Source organism: Astatotilapia calliptera, chromosome 9 (assembly GCF_900246225.1).
Source record: "Astatotilapia calliptera chromosome 9, fAstCal1.2, whole genome shotgun sequence".
NCBI lineage: Eukaryota > Metazoa > Chordata > Actinopteri > Cichliformes > Cichlidae > Astatotilapia > Astatotilapia calliptera.
The window spans coordinates 32,190,111-32,202,613 of record NC_039310.1 but is presented as its reverse complement, the minus strand read 5'-3'; positions in this window follow the sequence as shown (position 1 = coordinate 32,202,613).

Here is a 12,503-nt window from a genome sequence, read left to right as displayed (position 1 = left end):
ATGTACAGATGGATGGATGGATGGATGGATGTACAGATGGATGGATGGATGTACAGATGGATGGATGGATGGATGGATGTACAGATGGATGGATGGATGGATGGATGGATGGATGTACAGATGGATGGATGGATGGATGGATGGATGTACAGATGGATGGATGGATGGATGGATGGATGGATGTACAGATGGATGGATGGATGGATGGATGGATGTACAGATGGATGGATGGATGGTTGGTGTTTGCTTCCTGGTTTTGTGTATGACAGAAATCCATATTAAAGAAAACTAAACGTGTCTCTATAACTGGGAGCGCAGGGTCAGTGCAGACATTTAATAACTTTTATAAACATGATGACATACATGAACATGTTTAGAAGAAGAGGTGCGTTATGGCAGATTAACCCATGGGGCTGAATCCATATCCGCATAAATCGGCGGACACTGGATCATCCATCACGCTGTCCTATCAGATGTGACGGGTTTGTAAATGTGTCCATGTGCTTTTTCCTTCTGATCTGTGATGTTTTTCATCTTCTGCGGTCTCCGTGTTATCGTTTACATTCTTATTATCTCAGCTAACAAGCTTTGGCTTTCTTTTGCAGTTTATAAATGCCGTCAACTTGGCAGTGACTGCAGGGGAAAATTAGCGTGTGTGGCTAAATCTTTCACACTTATGTGATGGACCCGGGCGCTCATGTTAATTAATCTGTACTGTCCCTATTTTTAAAAGAAGCAAACATGCAGAGAACCAGACAAACTGAACCAACTACAGAACCTCCTTGGAAGAGGTTATCGAGAGAAACGTCAGATTTAATAATATCTCGCTGGTCGCTTCAGAGTACAGTCAGCACGACTACAGTAAGCTAAAAGAGTTCAAATGAATGTTCTCACTCCTATAAACGGCCTCCATCAGCTATCGTCAAGCAGAGATGTGGCTAGCAGGAGCTCTCCTTCACCTCCTAATTGGCTCAGTGGGCTGTTAGCGCCTCATTAAATATCGCCTGTGGCACGATCACAAATAGAAATGAGACTGAAACAGAGGAAAACTCTGCTGCTGTTTGCTGGACTTTCACACAGAAATCACTTCCTGTGTTTAAATGCCCGCTTGGTAACTGGAGTCCACATTTAAACATCAACGCTATCATTGCTTACTGAAGCCAGAAACGATCATATTTGGAGCCAAGCGTCTCATCAAGCTGCGTCCACAGACGTCTGTTAGTACAGTAACCTCACAGCAGCCATGTCATCGGTCAGACGTTGTCATTAAAACACTTTAAAAGGCTCCAACGAGGTCCAGAATTCAAGTGCAGGGACTCCAGCTAGCTGAGGTGAAGCCTATGTCACCATCTACCTGTTAACGAGGCCACGCCTCTAAATAAAAAAAACCCCTGAATGGCTAAAAACTGACAGCTGGCCGTTGTTATGATGGAGGCTCTAAACGTGTTTATTTAGGGGTCTGTGGGAGCTGACTGGAGCCTCTGCTGGACATTAGAGGAACTGCAGGCTGGGACCTGCTTTAAGTGAAGCGTTAACTGGAGACTCGTCTTCCTTTTAGAGACATTTTAGCTCTGTAAAGAACCAAACGTCTCCAGTCGGGCCACAGCTGGTCTGATGTTAATGTAAAATTATGAAAAGATAGATTGAAACTTGAGGCTGAGTTTCTTTTGTTTTTCAGGATCAGCTGACAGCCTGTAAAGTCCTGGATGTTAAACTGAAACTAAAAGTTCCAGTTGTGATGTCCTTGCTCACATGCAGAGCCTGTGTGTGTGTTTTGCCTTCATTGGGATGGAAATGATGCAGTCAGCCGTTTCTGTAACTAAGAACACTCTGTGACTCGTCCCTGCTGGAATAATTCATTCACAACACTTTCAGGCGCACAATCAGACTTCTGTTGGTTTATTCAGAGAAGCAGCAGAAAGATCCACATGAACCAAAGCAAACAGAACAAATCCCAACACGCATGAGGGAAGTCATCGGGTTAGAAACATGGCAGCGTATGAGAGATTCATTTGCAGTGAGCTCGGTCGAGGCTGGAGTGGATATAACCAACCAAGTGCCCCGTGTTTCCTGCACGAGCAGCGGGATCAAGTTTCAGACCATTTCACACGTGTATTTGTGTGAATCTGGTTTTTATGAGCCAGAACCTCAGCTCCTTACCTGCAGCACTCTGCAGCTGTTAAACAACTGCCTCAGATTTATGTACAGACTGCATGGAGTCATGTGAAGTATTCTTTTAGCCGCCCACAATTTCCTCAAACGTTTCTAGATGTCCATGAAATGCCCTTAAACCTCTCTGACGTGTCCTCAGATCTCCTCTAAAAATTAAGGCTCTGAAAATGTTTTCAGTGATTTACTGTAATTTAAACAGGAACCATTAAATTGTTCCAGTGTTTGGGTCTAGTTAAACTCCACTGTTTAATCCCACTGAATCATCTGAGACAAAAACATCTTCAAATCTGCCAGAGAGGCTTGTAATATATGTTAAACTGCAGCATATCTTTAAATCATCCAGAAAGAGTCCCTAAAAACTCCTTCAATCAACTAAAATCCATCAAATGTGCAGAATTTAAATAAAATAGTCTGAAAGAAAACTGTTTGAATAGTTTGAAAGGTTCCTAAATCTCCTTAGAAGTTCAGCATGTCATCATCAGACAGAGGCGAGCTTCTGCGACTCGGTCACACCGGACTCCTGTCACAAAGACGTGGACACTGATAAACAGCAGGTGGAACTGTGACTTTAAATGAAACATCTTTGAAACCTACAGTTGCTGCTGAACGGCACTAACTGACTGAAATCTCCCCAAAAGTTTGGAACATTAATGTTGAATTCTCCATCCATTCATCTTTTTCCACCTATCCGGGCCGGGTCAAGGGTGCGGCAGCTTAAGCAGCAACTCGCTCTTCTGGCAACCTCCTTCAGTTTGTCTATGGGAACTCCAAGGCGTTCCCAGGCCAGCCAAGAGATTTAATCTCTCCAGCGTGTCTTCGGCCTGCCCCGGGGCCTCCTCCCGGTGGGACATGCCTGGAACACCTCACCCAGGAGGCGCCCAGGGGGCATCCTTGTCAGATGCCCGAACCACCTCAGCTGGCTCCTTTCGATGTGGAGCAGCAGCGGCTCTACTCTGAGCCCCTCCCGGATGGCCGAACTTCTCACCCTATCTCTAAGGGAGAGGCCAGCCACCCTTCGGAGGAAGCTCATTTGCTGTCGCTTGTATCCGCGATCTCGCTCTTTCGGTCACTACCCACAACTCGTGGCCATAGGTGAGGGTAGGGACGTAGATCGACCGGTAAACTGAGAGCTTCGCTTTTACACTCAGCTCCCTCTTCACCACGACGGACCGGTGCAGCGTCTGCATCACTGCAGCTGCAGCCCCAATCCGTCTGTCGATCTCCGGCTCTCTCTCCGGAGATACTTGAACTCCTCCACTTGGGGCAGGAACTCATCCCCGACCCGGAGTGGGCACTCCACCCTTTTCCGGCTGAGGACCATGGCCTCAGATTTGGAGGCTCTGATCCTCATTCCCACTGCTTCACTCGGCTACAAACTGTTCCAGAGCGAGCTGGAGGCCATCACCCGATGAAGCCAACAGAACCACGTCATCTGCAAAAAGCAGAGATGAGATCCTGAGACCACCCAGTTGAATTCTCTGGATGTGCTAAAATATTCTCTGAATTGCTTGAAATATTCTTTAAACTGCCTCAAATTTAATCTTTGAAAATCCAAATCTGCCTGAATTTCCTGATCGACCTCTTTGATCAACTGAAACTTCCATGAATCATCTAAAGCACTTCCAATGTCCTTTAAAGCACTTCCAATGTCCTTTAACCATCGTAACAATTTCCTTTATCTGTTTGAATCCACTGAAATTCCCATAGTTTTGTATCAAACATAGAAATGATCTTTGAATCAGCTTAAATTGACTCAGGAAATAATCATCTCTCTGAAATCACCTTCTGCCTGAAATGCCTGAAAAATTTGCGAAATGTCAGAATTTCCTATAAGCCTTCTTATGTCCTTAATCTTCAAGCATCTCCCAGAAACAACCTTGAATCTCCCTGACGTCACTCCGGGGAATCAGAGGCGGCCTCGGACACGTCAGTCTGCAAGCAGAGAATGAATGTGGACACAGTGTCAGTGCGTCAGTCTGCAAAGGTCACAGCGCATCTGTGCGAGATCCAACCCAAGCTCTCTGCAGACACCAGAGGGTGAACCTCGCCTGTGGGAGAGGAGAGGTGTGTGTGTGTGTGTGTGTGTGTGTGTGTGTGAGAGTGTGTGTGTGTGTGTGTGTGTGTGTGAGTGAGAGTGTGTGTGAGAATGTGTGTGTGTGTGTGTGTGTGTGTGAGTGAGAGTGTGTGTGTGTGTGTGTGTGAGTGAGAGTGTGTGTGTGTGTGTGTGTGTGTGTGTGTGTGTGTGAGTGAGAGTGTGTGTGTGTGTGTGTGTGTGTGTGTGAGTGAGAGTGTGTGTGTGTGTGTGTGAGTGAGAGTGTGTGTGTGTGTGTGTGTGAGTGAGAGTGTGTGTGTGTGTGTGTGTGTGTGTGTGTGAGATTAAGGTGTCATTAAAGCAATCCGCCCTGATGTGAAGGACGCAGGAGTGAGTCAGCATGCTCCAAATAAAAACCTGAAGATCAACGCAGACGCTGAATTCAATCATTAAAGTCTTCTCACTGTAATTACTGCAAATCCCATTTAAGCAGGAAGCTGTAATGGAAGGAGCTTCACACACACACACACACACACACACACACACACACACACACACACAGACACACACACACGCACGCACGCACACACACAGACACACACACACACACCACCCATCGCTCGCTCTGGGAGTGGTGGGCGGGTCACTGCTGACACATCAGTGTTGTTTCAGCATCGGAATTCCTTCACAGCCCATTTTCACTCACACAGTCAACATCTGGACAGGAGTGGGCGTGGCCGTGGTGTAACAGCTGTATCTGAGTAATGCAAGAAACATGTTTACACACAAACTCAGGAGCTGCTGAAAGCTGTGGAGCTCGTTACACCTCCTCCTCTCCGCGTCCACTCCTCTGTGTTTTTGTCAGACTACATGTTAACCATCACTTCTTGAAAGCTTCCAGGACCCCATGAAGCAGGCTTGAAATCTCAAATCACCATGGAAACCCTGAAAGTTTCCTGAGTTTCACGACACATTCCTGCATCGACCCTCGTTAAATCATCACGACACAACCTCATTAACTGGAGCGTGTTTGAAACATTTGCAGCTGTATCACCTCAAAGCAGCTGACAATTCCTTAAATCAGCCCGAGCTGCTGAAACATCCTCCATCCTTGAATCAGAAGACGGAATACCTGGAAGTCTTTGAATGCACTGAAACATCCGAACACTTATAATTACTCTAGAAACTGTTACCCAAACTCCACAGGTCTATCATTAAATGCAAAAATATCCTTAAATACTTTTAAATCATCTAAAATCTTTTGAATCACCTGAAGCATTGATGTCACTCCCACAGTTCCTCTTAAATCCCTTTGAATTATCACCAAATTCCACTAAAGATTCTTTATTGTCCTTGAATCATCTGAGATCCTTTCAAATAATCGTTAATTACATTGAATTGTTCGAGACAATCACCTTAAATCTCCTGCTTTTATCACTTTAGATATCTGAAACCAGCCTGAACAGTTACTGTTGAATCCTCTTGAATCATCAGGAATAAATGCCTTGAATTGAATTTAAATCTCCTGAAGTACCTTAAATCTCATTGAATCATCTGAAAACATTCCAGAGATTTATTCCTTCATCCCTAAAACTCACTGAAAGATTCAGTTCCTGATTTCTTTGGGTAACAAACTCAGTGACTCGTCCTTAAATCACTTTAATCACATATAATCGTTCCTAAATGATCCTGGAAGCTTCCGGTTCATAGAAAATCTCTGAGCCATCAAGGAATCCTGGATGCATTTAAATGAAGTAACACGTTCCTGCTGAATCTCAATAAACCGTCTGTGAGGAGAAAAATAATCCAATCATATGTGCTGGAATTAATGGTAGAAATATGAATGCAGGGTGTAACTCGGGCTTTTCCCTCGGTGTCATCGATGCTCTTCCCGAGCTGCTGAAGCAGAGAGCTGGTTAAAAATTCCAGTGTGTGTTTTCCTGTGTCCAAACTGTAAGCCTGGCCTCAAACTGTCAGAGCTCAGCTTTAACTCGACCGGAGTGACGAGCACAGCCATCGAAGGCAGACAGCCTCCGACGGCATGATTGGCAGAGTGGCATTTGCCTCTACGTGTGTTTGTGTGAAGTTCCTGTGTGGCAGTGTATGATTGTAGCAGCCTAAGCCAGCGTATCGCCTCAGCACGCTGACAGAGCGCTGTCTGGTTGGGATGCTGTGTGTGAACGAGGGTGTAGGAGTGTGTTTTCTAATGAGCCCCATTTAAATGAGTGTGTGTGCGTGTACTCGTACATCTATCTTTGTGAGGACCAACGTGAGGAGATGAGGACATGGGCCAGACTGTCAGAGGCCTGTTTAATCAGAAGCAGGTTAAAGTTAGACCACGCTTAGAAAAACCGGGTTTTACAGCAGGAGACCATCTCAGCCTGCTAACCTGGTTTGTTCCTTTTAAGGTCCTTGTTTGGTGCAAGGTCCAAAAACTAAGACGGAAACATCTGTTAAAAGGCAAACTGCTGTCGCACTAAGCTGCTTGGTTACCATAATGAGCTGAAGAGCCTCGTAGGAGGATCATTGGAGGAGTTCTCGAGCTGCTGTGTGGTGTTCGGAGGCCTCATGGAGTCAGACGCTCTCCTCTGAACGGTTCACTCCCTGAACCTCCAGCGGCAGCGATGGAAGAGCCTCTGAGAGTAACGTCACCAGTCAGTGGCAACTGTGTTGTACTGGTTTGTGTATCTGAATGTGGACAGCTTTCATATCACAAGCAGTCGCTCGTTTTCAGGCGCCTCCTTCACATCACGTCTCTGCAGAACAGATGTCGATCCCAGTTCAGGTGAAATGAAAGAAGATATTTAAAGATTCTTTAAATATATTTGAGTTATATTTTGCACAGCCCGCCGTTTCTCCACTGTGAGGACCTCCTCCAGCCTTACTCAGCATTACGGGGAACATACGAGGAGACAGGCGTGCAGCAAGGGTCCTCACAAAGACACAAGAGTCTGTGTGTGTGTGTGTGTGTGTGCAGCTCCCAGAATTCATTGCATTGCTGAGTAGAGTGACAGGCAAAGCCATTTAATGCCTCGGCGCCAGCACAGAGGAAATGACAGACTGGCATTTGGACGGCGGCGGGTGTGCGTGATGTTTCTGTGTGGGACGTGAGGAGGAAGACAGTCAGGCTGCACGTGTCCATCGATCAGATTTTAGTGTAAAATTAATGAATGTCAGCGACCGGCCGTCCACTCTGACCTCATTAAGCTCCGCCCTGTGAGGCCTGATAGGAAGACAGAAAGGCTCCGAGGACATGAAGCATCGTGTGAGGCGTCCTCAGCTCGCTGCTCTGAGGTGTGTTTGGGTTCATCCAGCCTGCTCCATGACTCGGCGAGGGGACGCTTCGTCCTCGTTTCCTCTTCTGTTTAACTGGATTCAATCCATCAAATCTTTATTTTGACCATAAAAACACACGAGCAGGACTTCCGGTGTGGTGGTAGAGCAGTATGGTCGCATAAGTACAGAGCTCCCGTAAGCCAAGTAGATAAACTCCGCTAAAACACGAATTGAAGCGTGAGACAGAACAACTTTGGAAGATGAGCGGAGGGACAACAAAAGCAAAGAATAAAAAAACTACGGACACCCAAGGTAAAGACATAAAACATCCGAACAACGAGGACAAGCTAGCACCTGAAGCTAATATGGCCGCGCTTCAAAACGGACTGGATTGTATTAGCAAACAAATTCAATCACTCCAAAACGAATTGAAATCAGACTTCACGACGTTCAAAGAAGAAATTACTGGCCAAATGAAACACGAACTGTCTAAATTCAAAGAAGATATCGACCAGAAGTTTAAGAGCATGACTACAGAACTTAAAGAACAAGAAGGGAAATTAGAAGCTGCGCTGACGCGCACGGAAGAAATGGAGACGTGGAGCCACGAGGCCAATCAAACCCTGACAGAACTAATGAGAGAACAAAAAGCGATGATGACCAAATTGGATGACTTGGAACTGCGATCCAGACGTAACAATCTGCGGATCTACGGAATACAAGAGGGAACCGAATCTAAGGCAGAATCGCTGACCCAGTTTCTGGAAGCCTGGCTCAGAGAGGAGCTTAATATTAACATCAACCTCCAGATTCAACGCGCACACCGAGCGTTAACCTCAAAACCGGCAGCCGGTCTCCCCCCCGAGGTCAGTCGTTGTAAATTTCCAACAATTCACAACTAAAGAGATGATACTTAAAAAGGCATGGGAAAAGAAAATAGTCACTCTGGACGGAAGCAGGGTTTATTTTGACCACGACTATTCGGCGAGAATGGTGCAAGAACGTAAAGCGTACGTGAATATCAAAAAGATATTAAAGAAAGAAGGCATCCGCTTCCAGACTCCTCTCAGCAAGATGCGAATCCACTGGCCAAATGGAGTGAAAACTTATGGCAACGCGGAGGAGGCTGCTAACGACCTGCAAGCGAGAGGATACAACGTGGAAAAAGGGATAAACAGCCGGGAGAGAGAGAGCGCCGAGGGACGTCTGTCAATCGGGGCAGCGACATGGAAACCGGTCCGGCCCACGTATGCTGGTGCGGCTAGCAGGCGAGCTCGAGAGAGACTTCAAGAATTTCAGCATAACGATAACCATGCATGAGAGGCGTATAAGGAGACGTATAACAACAAGATGGATTCACGGTGTGTCTGGTAGGATAATATGGAAACACAAAGTTGGCTAGGGATGGACAGTACACAATAATGACTAGTATGAGTGTGACAATCCTTCGTGAGTCATATCTCATTACTGGAGGGGGGCCCTTTCAATATGAGAGACATACCCCCCAAAAACAAAGAGAGGAACAACAGGTGGGGAAGGTGGCTGGTACCTCTTTATTGAAGTCCTCTTATCTGTACAAAGTTAAACTAACTTGTAACTTGTTGATGAAAATGTTTTGTTTAAACAAGGGTTCAATGGAGTGCCTGTGGGGGTCTCAAAAGATAGCCGGTAGATCACAAAAGGATAATGCTCACTACACATGAAGAAATAAAGTGTATGTCCTTAAATGTTAATGGAATCTTTAACCCAGTTAAAAGGGCCAAGATTATGACTAAACTGAAAAAGGAGAAGACACAGATAACTTTCCTACAAGAAACTCATTTATCAAAAATAGAACATGAAAAACTGAGGAAATTTGGGTTCAAAAACACCTTTTACAGCTCTCACACAAACTCTAGGAAAAGAGGGGTTGCAATTCTCATAACTAACTCCCTTAAGTTTCAATCTCACAAAGAAATGAAAGGATAAGGAAGGTAGATATGTCATTGTCAAGGGTGTGATTAATCAAACAATGGTCACATTGATGAATGTGTATGCCCCCCCTGAAAGTAATAAGGAATTCTTTAAATTGATTTTTGATATTCTTGTGCTTGAAGCAGAAGGTATGTGCATATGTGGAGGAGATTTTAATGTGATACTAGATAGTGACTTGGACACAACCAGCCTGAAGAAAAATAAAAATTCAATTCCAAAATTAGTAAGATATACATTGGAAGACACTAACTATTTTGATGTCTGGAGAGCTTTGCATCCGCCATAGAGGAATTATAGTCATTATTCAGCAACACATTGTGTATATTCAAGAACAGACTACTTCTTTATGCAAAAAGGGAATAGAGATATAATAACAGATTGTTGGATTGGAGTGGCAGATGTGTCGGACCATAGTGCTATCTACTTAAAAATCTATCTTAAAGGTAGACCAAGAAACACAATATGGAGACTAAATGTGGGGCTATTAAACAATAAATCTGTGGTAGAACAAATACAAAAAGATGTCAAAACATATGTAGAAGAAAATGACAATGGTGAAAAAGATCCAGTTTTTCTATGGGACTGTTTGAAGGCAGTTATACGTGGGAAACTAATCGCAATATCAAGTAACCTTAAAAGAGAAAGGATGAAGCAATATAATGAATATGTGGATGAATTGTCACAATTGGAGAATAAACACAAACGCAAGGTAGATGTCAAGATACAACAACAAATGAAAGATATTAAGAAGAAAATTAATAATTTACTCTTATATGACATGGAAATAAAAGCAAGATATGTAAAACAGAGCTACTATGAATCAGGCCCTAAAGCTGCACGACTATTGGCAAGACGTTTAAAAAAACAACAGGCAGAAACAACAGTCAACAGATTGTATAATTCTAAGACAGAACAAATGACACATAACCTAGAAGAGATAGAAAGTATCTTTACCGATTATTATAAGGACCTGTATCTACAAAATGCACCTACTAATAATGACCTAAATGATATCAAAACATTTTTAGACTCCTTAGATTTACCCTCTATTGGAACAATACAAAATGATCGCATGACGGCACCAATAACGATAGAGGAGATTCAGAAAGCGATTGGAAAATTACGAACAAACAAGGCACCAGGCAGTGATGGGTTTCCTGCCGAATGGTACAAGAAATGTGGAAAAGAATTGATACCCTTACTCCACCAGACTCTTAATTGGACTCACACTAAACATGTGATTCTCTCCTCTTGGAGGGAGGCAATTATCACGGTGCTGCCAAAACCACAAAAACAAAGAGAATACTGCCAAAATTACAGGCCTATATCGGTGTTGAATGTTGATTATAAAATCTATACTACAATCCTATCAAATAGGCGTCAGTCGTTTATACCAGACCTGATAGATGAGGACCAAGCAGGTTTTGTCAAAAATAGACAGGCACAAGACAATATTAGAAGGACCCTACACATCATACACCAAATACATAAAGACAAGATACCGGCTGCATTGATAAGTTTAGACGCAGAAAAAGCCTTCGATCGAGTCAGCTGGGACTTCCTGTACCTAACCATGGCAAAGTTCGGGTTCACTACGAAATCAATCCAATGTATTAAATCTCTCTATGACAAACCGACTGCAAGACTAAAAGTTAACGGCTCATTGACAAAGACATTCCAAGTAGAGAGAGGAACTAGACAGGGTTGCTGTTTAAGTCCAACCTTATTCGCCTTGTATATTGAGCCATTGGCACAAATGATTAGACAAGACGCCCTAATAACAGGAATAGAAATCAATAGACCATGTAATTAGTCTGTTTGCTGATGACGTGTTGATAGCCCTCAAAAACCCCACAAACTCTTTTATGCAGCTTACAGAAATGTTAGGAAAATTTGGTACGCTTTCTGGCTACAAAGTAAATATACTTAAAACTCAAGTTCTAATGTTTAATTGTACACCAACTCAAAATCTTAAGGAATGGGAAATAAAGTGGGAGGCAAAAACCCTTAAATATTTAGGTATAAATATAACCAAAAACTATGCCAAACTATATCAAAGTAACTATGGACATATAAATAACAGGATAAGGCAGGATATGGAAAGATGGAATACATATCCGTTAGGATTTAGTGACAGGATAAATGTGATAAAGATGAATATCTTACCACGATTGCTATATTTATTCCTCTCTCTTCCGATAAGCATACCTCAAACCCAATTCTCAGAATGGGATAAGTATATATCTAGATTTGTCTGGGAAGGCAAGCGGCCAAGGGTACGATACACTACTTTACAGCTTACTAAGGAGAAAGGAGGAATGTCGCTTCCTAATTTAAAAGAATATTTTCGTGCTGCACAGATACGCCAGATAACATATTGGTGTAGTGATGATGACGGGGCTCGCTGGAAGGATGTGGAGCTCTCCACACTCAATGTCCCAATCCAAACAAACATGGGTATGAAAAAGACCCCTGAATACGTAACTAAAGACCAAGATAGGAACCCGATAATATCCTTTACATTAAATGTATGGTATGATACAGTAAGGGAGTTCAGGATTGGCAAAGAGCTTGGTTTGCTAAAATGGATAGCCTTCGATGAAGAATTTAGACCAGGAAAATTGGATCTTGGTTTTAAAAATTGGAATGAAAAGGGAATCACAGCAATTTGTTTATTAATCAAAAAAGGAGAAATTAAAAGTTCTGGAGAATTAAAACGGGAATACAACTTAAAAAACAAGGATTTTTTCAGATACTTACAGGTGAGAGATTACTTTAATAAAAACATAAAAATAGAGGAAGACAAAATCCATCCTATTATAAAAATAATTATACTGGCATATAAAAGTGTTATTCCAAAAACAGTGTCTACAAATGTTTGATGGAATCAAGACAGGACTCAACTGTATATGTTAAAGTAAAATGGGAAAGAGAGCTGAGTGAAGAAATCACTGAGGTGTGGTATGAAACATGGAAAGAACATAAGAATACAACTCACTCATTGAGGTGGAGAGAATTCATCTGGAAAAATCAAATTCGCTATTTTATT